The sequence below is a fragment of the Thermobia domestica genome, chromosome 1 (assembly GCF_964235325.1).
Source record: "Thermobia domestica chromosome 1, izTheDome1.hap1.1, whole genome shotgun sequence".
In the NCBI taxonomy this organism is placed as follows: Eukaryota; Metazoa; Arthropoda; class Insecta; order Zygentoma; family Lepismatidae; genus Thermobia; species Thermobia domestica.
In genome coordinates this window covers 187,068,687-187,083,667 of record NC_137454.1, presented here as the reverse complement: position 1 = coordinate 187,083,667, position 14,981 = coordinate 187,068,687, and the positions used below count along the sequence as shown (strand labels likewise).

General features: G+C 34.9%; 1 protein-coding gene across 5 annotated transcripts in view; it reads right to left on the bottom strand.

The window, feature by feature from the left end:
* LOC145691975 (uncharacterized protein ZK1073.1) overlaps positions 1-14,981 on the bottom strand; it is a 463,195-nt gene that overhangs the window by 194,197 nt on the left and 254,017 nt on the right. The window lies entirely within an intron of this gene.

The following is a 14,981-nucleotide window of genomic DNA, read 5'->3' as shown; positions in this document are numbered from 1 at the left end:
GGTTAGAATAGGAACGTTCGGACACAGTTACGGCATTTCCAGACATGGTTTCAACTAAAGTACTGGGCACTTCTTCAATCTCCGAATCCTGCATAATTCCAGTTCTTTGGATTTTCTTTCCACTTCTCAAAGTAGTGAAACTCATAAAAGGTAAAATATGCACATAAACTCCGTTCTTACTATCCTTCGGAACTAAAGGTTTTCGATATAGTCCCGGGTCTACGGCACCAGATAAAGCGAATAAACACTTTAGCCCTAATTCGCAGATATACCAAGTTATTACAATAAACCTATCAACTTCGGATTAATATGTCATAACATTATACATACCAACTAACATCGATTTATTCCTTTTATTTACACAAACATATTCCATCTATATTCGTCCATTTTGTGTATACGTCCATAATAATCTTTTTTATGACAACATGTCATGTCAATAACAATGTTTTTTTTCTTTTAACTATATATAGGCTATATGCTTGATTATTGCGCCTCTGATCAATGTTGATAATATAGGTACAGATTAATTATAATAGGGATATATAGGGATATATCGCTGTAGCTTCTAATGAGAAAAAGGGAACAATTTCTATAATAGTCAAATACCCGATGCTTTAAGCAGAACTTTTGCGTGAGTATTTGTTTAACTTGGAGATAAGAAATCTGGTACATAAACTCCAAATTGAAATTAATCGAAAACGCGTTTTAGCCTTCTCAAAACTTCAGCCCCTAAAGGAGACGATTTCCAGTATTAAAATTTTCGATTCTTTATTCAGGAAATGCTTAATATGAGTATTTGCTGAAATTCGATGTATAAAATCATGATCAAAATCTTTCAGTTTAATGCCCTACAATTATACCCACTAGGTTAAGCGATACGGATGATTAAAGATAAGTGAACGATGATAGAATAATTGGTGGAATAATAACGTGGAAGGAAATGGGAGTAACCCGAGCAAACCCACGGACATGATGTTGATCACCACAAACTTGGCCGGGAATCGAACCAGAGATCCCATGTACCAGAGGTAAGCGTTTTACTACTGAGCTACCGTGCCCCCTAAAATCACAATCAAAAATGTAAACATGTGTTCCAGCGTTTTGGACACTTCCACTTCTATTAAAAGGAAATAGAGGGATAATTTTTACAATATTCAAATTTCCAATTTTATATTCATTAAACCTTATTCTTCCCGTGTGAAGAATGGGCACTTCTTCGCTATTTTGCTTTAGTAAACATGTTTAAATGAACACCTAAAAGCCGGACTCCATTTGGGAAAGAGACAGCAAGTTGTTTTTGGGGCGAAGCCCCGCTCCTATTTACCACCCTCTTGTGGGTAGAACCCTGCCTGTAATCCAGCTCTGTTGGAGGCGAGGTTGTGTAGTAGGGAATGGCCTAACAATGGTAATTCATGATGGTCTCAGCACCCGCTAACTGCACCTGATTCAAGCTTCTATCGCTGTTCGAAGCCCATGTTAATAGTAGGCCATGCTCAGGGGCGAATCTATGGGTCCAGACTCCCCAGAAAGACTTCCTAACTCAACATACATTTCTTGTACACTTTCTCAATAAAATTATATTTGTTTAACAGGGAAATGATTGATATGGCGTGAAAATTTGATCTTAAATTTCATCTGTGCTTTTTCTCTTATAAAAACAATCTAGTTCTATCATTTTTTTCTGAAAATATAAATGGAATTATTTTACAATTACTTATCGTCTTTTCTGGTGCAGAATTACACCCGTTCAATACTAAACAGACGTAGTGACTTCTAGTATTGGAGCCCTACCCCCAAAGCTTATACCTCTCCCAACAAAAAATTATGGGTGCGCGCCTGGTCCTGCCCATCATAATTTCATTGTTGCATAAGGACGTTAAAAAAAGAAAGAAAGAAAATCTCGCCGAACAAAGCTCTATTTTATACACACTTTCCTAAAATAGAGAAATTTCAGGTACAGATGGAATAATCATTGCACAGTGTAAAAAGTAACAGAGGAAAATAGGACAGGACCGTGGTGGCACAGTGGAAAAGTTTTCACTTCTGGTGCATGGGGTCCCTCGTTCAAGTGGGTTTTCTGTTAGACAAACACTGTGTGCGTAAGAGTCCTTCGGATTCTCCCGTTTCCTTCCACCTTCTTCATTCCACCATTTCATTCATTCTCATCATCACCGCTCCTTCAGCTTACATGACAAAATCACAAGACGTACGTAAAACTATGTTTTTTTTTTTTTTTTTTTTTTTTTGGAAAGTAGGAGGCATGTTTGCAAAGAAGTCAATCAATCAAGTCTTTACAAGAATGCTTTGCATAACGTGAGTTAATTGGTTCCAAGAAACGGGAGCGTTTATCGGGGATCTATTTCCAATGGTTTTAAATTTAATTTGTTCAGTACAAAAATTTAGAATAAAGAAACAAGTTTTAAAGCGAAAAATATTTTTATAAAATAAATAGTGCAGAGAATTCTTTTAAACATACTACAAAAGTTAGGGAAAGTATTGCTTCAATTGTATGTAAATAAAAAAATGAAATATTTGTTTTACGTAATAGGCTAAAGAAGACGGATGATTAAATAGGCTAAGAGACGGATAATCCCGACGGTCGGTGGAATGAGAATGTAGAATGAAACGGGAAAGTCTCGAGAAAACAACGGACACAATGTTACCCCGACAAACTCACATGCCCTGGGAAAGAAAGGAGACACCACTCGCACCACACGTGAACGCTCTGTTACTCAACCACTGTGGCTCATTCTTCAGTTGAGGACCTGAATTCAGAAACACCGTAAGTCCACTTACAGGCACGTAACCAGGATTTCGTAACAGGAAAGGGGGGGGACCGTGACATGATGGTTTAGTGGTCATTACACCAGGGGGATCGATCATTTTAAACTATTTTACTGGCAACATATTTAAATATATTAGTTTGTTAGGACAATAAAATGAGGACATATTTGTATTTTAATAACAAGCAATGAAGAAATTTCGAGTAAAAGAATATAAAAAAGTATTTAAAAATATTTTACAATATTTACGTTCCTTCCTCTGCTCATTCAAATATAACAATTTTCCTTTCATTATGACCTCAACTACATATTCAATAATGTCTTGCAAAATGTTTTAATGTATTCAATAATGTCTTGCAATATCTGCGTTCTTCTCTCTGTTGGATCAAATTTTAACAGAACTTTGTTTCCATATAACTTTTTCGATTTCATTATTTTAACTACTGTCTGCTCCAAATGGCAGGTTAAAGGAGCAATAGAAAACTGTTTCTGAAATAATATGTTTAATACTGCAGAGAAGCGATGAAGAAAAATTATAATAAAAAATATCCACGCTGTTACAAAACAGCACTATGCTTTCGAAAGCTTGAAATGTCCCTGACTAGTAGCAGAAATTCTGAGAATTCCGTAACTTTTCAAGAAATTTCGAATTCCCTGACTTTTCCAGGATATCCCGCTCATTTGAAACCATGTATTGCAAATAATACAAAGCTCCTCATAAGAAAGGGTAACCAAAAGCTTGCTCTAGCTTTTTATTTTTAACGCTGATTCTTTTTTTTTCTCGTTTTTTTATCCTTCCTTAATTTTTTCATTTCTGGTTTCAAAGGAGGGTCCGAATCCCCCGGAACCCCCTTGGCTACGTGTCTGCCACTTATTTTCCTATTTTCATTTATTATTATTATTATTATTATTATTATTATTATTATTATTATTATTATTATTATTATTATTATTATTATTATTATTATTATTCGCAGTCACCTATGTTCCAAGGGCCATTCACTTGCATAATATTACAGCCTAAGTTTAATCAAAATCTTACTTTTAATACAAAATAATTCAACTGAACAAAATAACATCATAAGTCAATTGTATTCCCTATTCTAACAATGTTTGTGACAGAATTTATGGCAAAACTAGGTAAATACAAAGTGTGGCCAAAAGTCTGTACCGGGTTAAATATTTGAGAAGCTGTAAATGCAGTCGATCAGAAGCCAATTGGGATCAATGTTGGTGGGTTAAGGATGCCATCCACCATTTTGGTGGCCGTATATGTAATGAAAGCCGTGTTGTGCACGCTATTCCTATATTTGTAAATATATTATTTCAGTTGCTAACCTAAATAATCGGGAATCCTCAGTCAGCACATACGGCTTGGTAATCAAAACTGGCCTGATTACGAAATAAGAACAGTATTGCTGATCAGCCAACTAAGACGAGTAAGCAAAATAATAATAATAATAATAATAATAATAATAATAATAATAATAATAATAATAATAATAATAATAATTTTGAGCTTAAGTTATAGTTATTGATCAAAATATTTGAATATTACTCATGGAAAGTTGTTGATCTTTTTCTTACATTTATTGTATTAAGAAAGATATTGTCTTGTATTACTATATGAAAAAGGTATTATTTTATAGCTTTATATTATATTACAACACACTTTCAAAAACATGAGATATTTTTAACGAATTTCAAGTTGCCGATAGCGCATACATTAACAATGGCGGGATACTTTGATAATCACTTCTCTTACTCTTTGCTCTGCTTCCATCGCTTTCCTCATCAACCGAAGATGAAAAAAGGAGGAGAGAAATGAAAAAGGAAAGGAGAGGGGAATGATCGCGAGAAATGTGACGTCACACACACTCCTTTCAGCTACCATACTCCCTTTTTCCTTGCTTCAGTTCCAAGAGTCCAGTGGACATCGATCGCCAGGTGAAAGAGACAAGGAACTGGAGACGTGCAGGGGAGACCCCAGACCAAGACATTTCCCACTCTTTTTCCCCCCTCTGTTTATTTATTTCCCAAATACGAAGATTTACATTTCCTTCCTCATGAAAATATAAAGTAACTTCTGACATATTTTTTAAAACGATTCCTCAAACTTTCAATCAAGATCGAATACAGATATCTATATATATATAATATATATTTGAAAAGGGAAGAAAAGTAATACGCATATAGGAAAAGAAGGCAGGCAAGTATTGATATTACAAAGAAACTAACTGAATATTGATCCCGTTTCTTACGTACAAGAATGCGTGCAAACACACACAATGGGTATTGAATTTGCTATGGGAGGCAGTTCAGAATTGGCTCCCAAGTTATTCATAATATGCTCTGTCAATTTAGTAGTTCATTATACAGGGGCAGGAACTCAAACAACAGCTAACTGGCGCTTTGCTACAATTCAACTCCCGCTGGTGAAAAAAAAAATGACAAATTATAATTGAAGTATAAAAATCGAAACTTGCATTGGACAAACAGAAGCAATATTTTGTCAGTTGTTCAGTTTTATTATGTAATGAATTTAACCACCTGAATAAGCTCACAGTGAACTGAGAGGCAGAAACGTCGAAGGTTTTTTTTTTTTCTTTTTCAAAGGGAGCTAACACACCGATAAACAAGCGAAATCCCAAATATACACATCTTGATGCACACAAGTAGTCAAGTAAAACAATTATTACAGATACACATTGCGTAACTTTATTACCGGAACTACTAGTAAATGCATTAAATACTGTAAGGAGGTGAGTAAGCATATATAATATGTTTTGATATGTATTTCAAAGAAGCAAACGAATTTTGAAAATCCAGAGGAGACAATTGCCCGTCTTACCCCCAGCTGCAGACGTTCATGTTGAGAAGTATATAATTCTACCTAGGTACAATATAATTACTGTTTAACGGGAAAAAAATATCTAAAGATAAGACATGTACCAAGCGATAAGTTTTATCGAGCCGAACAAAATGATGTGGGAGAATGTGAATCTTAACGCGTAGTTTAAAAAAAAAAATCTTCTAAACTTAAAATTTGACGCCGTAGGATAACCACGACACGTATTTTGATGAAAGTAACAGTGAAGTATATCTTTATCATACCTTTTCGTTATAACCCAGACAACACGTACGTGTACGACACATGTGCACTATCCATGCATAAGCCGTACATTTGCACATGTGCATTTGTGTGGATGATGAACACATACATAACCCGTGCATAAGCCGTACACGTGAATTTGCGTGGATGAAGCACACATACATAACCCGTGTATGTGCACATGTGCATTTACGTGGGTTATGCACACGTACATAACCAGTGATTAAGTCGTGCATGTGCACATGTGCATTTGCATGGATGAAGTACACATTTACATAACCCGTGCCTAAGCCGTTACATACACATGTGCATTTGCGTGGATAAAGCACAAGTACAGAACCCGTGCTTAAAGCCGCTATGTGTACATGTACATTTGCATGGATGAAGTACACATTTATACAACCCGTGCTGTAGCCGTTATATACACATGTGCATTTGTGTGGATGCAGCGCACGTACGGAACCCGTACTTAAGCCGTTATGTGCACATGTGCATTTGCATGGATGAAGCACATATTTATATAACCCGTGCTGTAGCCGTTATGTACACATGTGCATTTGCGTGGATGCAGCGCACGTACGGAACCCGTACTTATGCCGTTATGTGCACATGTGCATTTGCATGGGTAAAGCACATATTTATATAACCCGTGCTTAAGCCGTTATGTACGCATGTGCATTTGCATGGATGCAGCGCACGTACGTAACCCGTTCTTAAGCCGTTATGTGCACATGTGCATTTGCATGGATGAAGCACACATTTATATAACCCGTGCTGTAGCCGTTATGTACACATGTGCTTTTGCGTGGATGCAGCGCATGTGCATAACCTATGCTTGAGCAGTGGATGTGCACATGTGCATTTGCGTGGATGAAGCACATTTAAATTACCGGTGCTTAAGCCGTTGTGTGCACATGGGTATTTGCACGGGTACTGCACGTGTGTATGAGACGTCCATAATACCGTGCAAGTGTATACTTTTACTTTCATTCTTTTACTCTCATTCTCATCAACAGAAAGTAACCTCCATTTTTGGTAGGTGTCGTTTTTCCTCCAGGCGGTGTTATAGAGACTTTTCGACGAATAACAGCTGAATGATTGTAAAAACTCCATAACGTCCACTGAGCTAGGATACAATATCAACAGGTGGCAGCATTGTACTGATGTAACTACTGTCAGACAGTTCATAGGTTTACAAAATTATTTCCGTGACCGATTACAGTAGAATATGTTGCGTTATTTTTTACTTGGCAAACATGTCAAAGATACTACCTAAAGCTTTGCTCGTTGCAAAGCATAAACTCCAAAACTAAAATTCTCACTGACAATTATTAGTTACTTGTTATATACTTTGAAGGTGATGTCTTTGCACTTATAGATTGTGTTACTGCGTAAGACACCAAATATATAAACTTCTTTTTTTCGTTGCATCTCGAATTTGCTTTTACATCACCCCTGTACTACGAGGAAATCACCTGTGCACTACATGTAAGTCATCTGGGTACTGTTTCAAATCACCTCTATCGTACATGTAAATCATCTGGGTACTGCGTGTAAATCACCTGTGTGTTACGTGTAAATCATCTGGGTACTGCGTGTAAATCACCTATGTGCTACATGTAAATCACCTCTGTCCTACATGTAAATCACCTGAGTACTGCGTGTAAATCACCTGTGTGTTACGTGTAAATCATCTCTGTCCTACATGTAAATCACCTGGTTACTGCGTGTAAATCACCTGTGTGCTACATGTAAATCACCTGTGTGCTACGTGTAAATCACCGCTGTCCTACATGTAAGTCACCTGTGAACTACATGTAAATCGAATACGTGCTACTTGTAAATCATCTGCGCGGTAGGTGTAAATCACTTGTGCAGGACGTGTACGTTGCACATGTTTTGTGCACGTGAAGATGTTGAATAGGACCTGGCATGTATATGTGCATCACATGTACAGGCGTGCATTTATACAGATGATGCACATGTTGCATCCGTGCAACTGTACATGTACTATACGGATACTGTACGTGCATTGTGCTGTCTGGGAACAGTATAAAAGATGACATTTCACTTCACGGTTGTTTAGATATCGTCTAAATATAAGTCATATGTCAATCGATATCTCATATCAAGTTAAAAAAGTGAAAGTAAATTCTTACCCGTAGTTTTCGTGAAAATCGATAAAACAAACAAAATTTTCATGACGCTAAAACGTATATCGTTCCTTACCAATAATAACTGATAGCATTCTGTTGCAATAGAATGCATATTTATTTCTGTACTGTATATGTTTAAAAAAATGCACTGTTAAGTAACTCGTTGTCCCTATTTTTGTTTGGTGTATATCCAGGGCAAGTAAAAAAATGATGGACCCAATTTCACAATTTTATTGTGACAGATGAGTTTCGAAAGGTTAACTTTCAAAGTTTAGTTTCCACGCAGTGTTTCCACTTTCTATCGCTAAGAGTCAGTAGTGAGCAGTTAAGGAATATGGTGTTGACCAGAGGATCGACCTCTCCTTCGTTGGCCACCTCGTTCCACCGATTTGTTCTCAAAGTGAATTCTTTCATGTATGGTTTTGTAAAGGATCATGTTTACGTACCACAACTTCCAACACCATTGGATGACCTTGCATGCCCGTATCATTGATTAGCAGCCATTGGTGATATTGACTGCACCACGGTACAAAAGGTTTGGCAGGAGCTATAATTTGGTTTGATGAGTGCCATGTTAGGTGATCACAGAGAACACTTGTGATATGTTTGAAGAAAACTTTGACAGCTTACCTTTCTTAACCCATGTCTTACAATAACATTATGTTTATTAGATTTCACAAAATTAATTTCTGAAATCGGGTCCAACATTTTTACTTGCCCTGTGCATCCATATATATACACGTTTAAGGTCTTATCCCTAGAACATTATATACTATTTGACGGAAACAATCAATAATGTTATACCTGACAATAATCGGAAAATAATACTTTTCGTTTACCTAGGTAGATGAGTGTTAACCATCGCCATGTATCACAATTTGGGGTTACGAGAAACTTTTTAAAAAGTTTGTTTCTTTACAAGAAATACAGGGCAAGTCATATATATTGTATTAACTTAGCTGGTCTTACTCCCAAAGATGTTTTGAGTTGTTCCTATGCTTAAACGCTGCTAGTTTAAACGTTAAAATATTTATAGGTGTTCATCAAGCTAAGCCAATTTTCAACGCTTCGGAAATGTTGTGTGTTGCATTCGTTTTAACCAGATCCTCAGCCTTTAATTTGATAATGAGAAAGACTAAGTAGTTCTAAGCTTTGTTCAGGAACTCTCAGAATAGATTTTGTAATACAATTCCCCCACTAAGTAAATATTAATAAGTGGTAAATATTAACATTAAAGATGAATAATAAATTATTGTTTCTCGAAAATCAATCAGATGTTTCTTTTTAGAAATAATTAAACTATATCTTTATGTATCAACCTATTTCATATTATTATTACTATTACTGACTACGTGATTTTTTTTTTAAATAATCGAGCGGGGGGCAAATTCAGTTTTCATTACTGACTGATTTCAAATCCAAGTAGGAGGAATTATGGAAGAGCCTCATAGAACATATATATACAAACTTGTATTAGCATCCAATAACTTTTACGAAAGCTATTCGTGAAACATATTTCCTAAATCGTATAGCACGGGGGGGGGGGGTAGTGGAGAGGAGTGAATTGAAGTCAAATTCAATCCTTCATTCAAACTAATTTTAAACCCAAGCACTAGGGATGATCCAGAAGCCTGAGAAAGAATACCTTTCTTCAAGGAACGTTAACGTGGTGCTAAATTAGCCCAGCACTCTGATTTCAACCCTATGCATCGAGACTTTTGAGAGAGTCTCATAGAACACAGAGACCATATTGTATCAAAATCCAATAATTTTTACGAAAGTTATCGTAGAACTTCTTTTTAAAATACCGAGGATGGGAGAGAGGAATTAATGTCCCTCGTTCTTGAGAAAGTGACTGATTTGACCATTTCATAAGTTAGTTTTCCCATTTAAGTTAATTGGGAAGCCTCAAAGAAAATATTCGCATCAAAATCGAATCATTTTGGTGGAAGTTATCGAGAGAAATTTTCTTCTTATCATACTATTTATAAAACTTTGTAATACATTATTTAATACTCTTTCCTCTTTTAACCGGGTAACCTTGGTCGATTTCATTATGCAACTAATGGAGATGATGAGAATACCAGTATTAAAAATATACACAATGTTTGTATCTAATTTGAATAACTTTTAAGTAGTTTATATGGAAAAATACTTTTGTATGTATATGTATATGCGAACTCGCAACATGGGGTGAATTTTACTCCTATTTAACCCCATATTCTCCTCAGATTGCAACCTCAAACAATAGGATTATTTCGAAAGGTTGCAGGAAGGCACAAACCAAGTTTCACTGAAATCAAATAAGTTTGACGAGAATTATTGCGGACATAGACAGACGAAAAAAAAAAAAAAAAAGCACAGATGACGATCAAGTCAAATAGTAGTATAATTATGCTACAACATGTAATCACATAGCAAATAATGCTACCTTATCTTTTTTAGTAATATTACATTTTTACCCTTGAGACGAGCACGGTGGCTAAATGGGAGATTCTACAGCTGCTGCGAAGGTCTATGGTTCGATACTACGCAATGTATGTAAAAATGTGGTGAATAATATAAGCAGGAATTAGAAATTATACTTCTGGTCTTTTGGCATCTATGGACGTTTCAGCCCATCATTTATGAGGAATGAAGTCCCTTAGTGATCATATTACCCGGGGAAGTGACGAAGGAAACGGCCTGGGACCGTTATGTTAGGTACCATTCCGAACATTTGTCTGGTATGAATGAGGAAACCCTAAAAAAAACCTCACTCATGATGCCTGGCTGGAAAGGCTTTTATATCTTTCCGACCGTGTGTCTCACCGGACAATACAAGGATATTATCTTCAACAGGGCGAAAAATTTCAAAGTCAGACGCACTCGTCAATCCAGAAATAATGGTCGCCAGTATCTCTCACATACAAATTATGAGGCAAACCATTTCGATTGAGGGTGGGAAAGGAGGGGCGAATTATAACGTTGTGAAGACTTCACTTTCCATGTCCGTTAAGAAGACTTCAAATTCCGTGTTTTCTCTCACTCAGTGGCATCATTTTCAAGCGAAACCGATACCGAGCATCCCTGTGAGTTTAGGCAGAAACCATTCCAACTGAACACTGGCCGCCAGTTCTAAATTTCTAGTCGCCAATGGTTACCTGGTAACCGGAAATTTTGCGCCCTAATCTTCAACGTATCAAGGAGTTTCCAGATTTCTCTCACTATTTTCTTTCTATTAATTTATGCATTAATCATTCACTTTCATTTGCCATTTGTCTTCTTAGCTATAGAGCATAACCATTTGCACGATCAATTGAAGTTTTTAATTTACGGAATTTTCAATACTGACTACTAATAAAACACGGACTGGATACAGGTTAGCCTTTTATATATATATGTTAAGAAAAAAGTAATTGACCATATCTTGCTATAGTTTTTCAGTTGTCAAATGCCAAAGAAGCATGTACTGCTACAGTTAAAAATGGTGTCCGATACATTACTACCATAGGGAGTAAACGCATTTTTACGTGTAGTTAAACAAACAAACAAACAAAAAAACATGTCTCATCTTTCGACAATATTATAGTTAAACAGAAAAAGCACGTCACATCTTTGGATAATATTACAATTAAACAAAAAAAGTATGTCTCATCTTTGGACAATATTCTAGTTAAACAAAAAGTTTAAGAGTTGATCATAAATTTGGACTATTAACTATGATATCGTCTTCCTACTAGTTTAGTGAGCGTATTGCTTAGAATCGTTTTAATTCTAATTGGTAGCGTAGTTATTCTATCGTATATAAATTTTTAGGTTAATAAAAGAAGGTCTCCTCGAAAATTACACATTAGGATTTACACCCATCCATTTCGTTTGGTTCAGCTTAACGAAATCTATCGATGGATCCATTTCGTTTTAGTCGCATCCCAATATTATATAGATTTTATTCAATATTGTAATGCTGTAATTTTAGCTCTGAGTGTTGATCACTTAAAAACAACAACCTAATATCTATTGATTGCATATTTTCTATTTATTTTTTTTTTTAAATATCTATTATACATTCAAGGAAGCAGTCACGAAGGTAAAAGCTATCAAAACTTTCAATGATGTTTCGAGTTTTCTCGAGTGTAAGAAGGCCCTTTGGGGGATCTCCATCAGCATCCAATACATTATGTATGTCTTGCGTGGAGAGGTGCCAACTGCAACGACAGGACTTGTGTGGGCTTCGTCGTTTTCAACATTTGTACACTGCATTCGACACCATTTGTGATCCATTCATTAGAGTCTTTATAAATTCTTGGAATTTACGTCCCATTCGAGAGCAAGAGAAATAACTTTAGAAAATAATAGTAATAATAAACGACACTACAATTAAGCTTATTTATATAATACATCCTCTACATAATTACTATCAGTTGCCCACGAGACCAGAAGTCCTTAAATTGTGTAAAAGTCTCGTTCTCTCGTTTTGTAAATTTATGTACAAAATTTATGTCTTGATTTCTTTCATAATTTCATCTAAAAATTATCAGAATCTCCCGCGTCACGCGAGATCCACGAAGAATGTGATATAAAAACATTTAAACCATATTTATCATTGGAGTATATTGTGTAATAACTTACGTATCTTTAAACATTGATAAGTACTCTTCAATCTGTTCATACAATTACTGTGAATGATGTAACACTCAAACAGTGTTTGAGATGGAAGATTTGGATGAACTTAATCTTCAATCTGTTCATACAATTACTGTGAATGGTGTAACACTAAAACAGTGTTTCAGATGTAAGATTTGGATGAACTAGTATGAACTATCTCTACAAGACCTCTCTATTCGTCTAGTAGTTAGCGCACGCACCTCGAACTTGATTCCCGGATTCCACTTTAAACTGTAGTTTCACGTCTTACATAGACTCGGTACTAAAAAAATGACACCAAACTTCAACAAGCAATAAAAGTAACAACGTATCTGCGCAACTTATTAACACATTGACTGCCACGATAATATATATATATATATATATATATATATATATATATATATATATATATATATATATATATATATATATTCGTGAGGTAAATGTAGATCACGTGTCAGTTAATGTATTAAAAGTAATCATAATTTTTGATTGTGATGTTAGACCTTAACAGTCCATGTTACATTATCTCTTAATGAAACTGGCTAGGATTGAGCACAAGACAAGACAAAATAGAATTTTTATAATAAGATTTGAGAAAGGGACATCATTTTCACGATACATTTATGAGACAAGACAGCCTTAATTGTGTCTTACGTGCATCCCTAATACCTGCAGTTGGGAAAAAATAAATAAATAGTTCATTAGAGTTAGTCTAAATTCCCCTCTCAGCATTATATTTAAATTTTAAAATCATAACTGTTCGTGTTTTTGAACATGTTTTAATATTCGTGTTATGCACATTAATCCAAAATGAAAATGGATTTCTTGTTTCAAGAACATCAATTTGAGCTTGTTATAATTCCATTCATATTACGTCATACAGTTAATAAACTGTATAACTGGAGTCGTCTGTTCACACCTTTAATGTGTCTGTAAATAAGGAAGGTTCTGTGAATTACAACACAGAATTTATTACCCATATTTCTTATTTCTGTCCTCAACAGGCATGAATGTCAGTGTGTGAGTATTTACACACAGAGCGCAAGCGATTGTTTTTGTTTTGCTTAGATGAGTATCACTTTCACAATATTGTTTACGGAGTTATTACCTTTTCACAGTTCTAATATCGAAAACTATTTGTTAGTAAGTGATGGAATTTACTGGTTAGTACCTAGGAGAATGCATACAACTTAAAATAGATTGTTCCTAGCAAAGGCTTGATACAACAAAACAAAGCATTTTATTATTGATCTTTATTACATTATGAATAGAAGTATTAAGGTCACTGTAAAGGTATGTGCATTGTTTTATTACTAAATGGCAGAATGACATTCAGTATGAGTATTATCGAGTAAACCACTTCTCAGACTTCAATCATTATTTTCAACATTGTTTAGAAACTGCAAAAATTAACAACAAAACTACTATTTTATGTCGTTATACATTTTAATAAAAAAAATATATTATTTAAAACTATTTTAAGTTGCTCAATGACAACCATCCCCAAAGATTGTAATATTTAGTTTAATTGAATGCTATTTTAACACGTGGACCAATGTTTCCCAATCTGTGGTCCACGGAAATCCCGGAGGGACGAAAGAGATTAAAAAGGGATAGGCAGAATATTTTATATTCATTAAATTTTCTCTTATCATGTTGCTCACACCTAGGATATTTGTAATGTACAATCTTCTTTCAAAAATCTTGGCCACCCACCTTCCTTTAAAAGACGGTTCTGGCAACCCTATGTAGGAAATTCAAATTATTTAGCTCTAAATAAAAAAATCGCAAATAGCGAAGAAAATTAACGCTTATTTGATTTATTTCTAAATGAAGGTTAGAGTACTAGGATTCAACCAATTGATAACAACAGAATGCCAAGATATAGAAAGAAATAAGAAAATTACCAAACTAGGCTCAAAAATGCAATCATACTACTAGTAGGTAATTGTTAGGCGTAACTGGTATGATTATATCCTTTCGAATATGTCTATTTATAGCAGTATGCATTATTATAAATGACACATCAGTATTGTAAAATTGTAATTTATCATTTTATTTTTATGATGCGTAAAATTAATATATATATATATATATATATATATATATATATATATATATATATATATATATATATATATATATATATATATATATATATAATGGGGGACCGCGGAGAATTAACAGTCACTACAAGGGACCCACGACATTAGAAAGATTGCGAAAAACTGCTGTAGACCAAAGAAGGTGTAAGATCAATGAAAATACATGGATGTAGAACAACTGATAAAACGA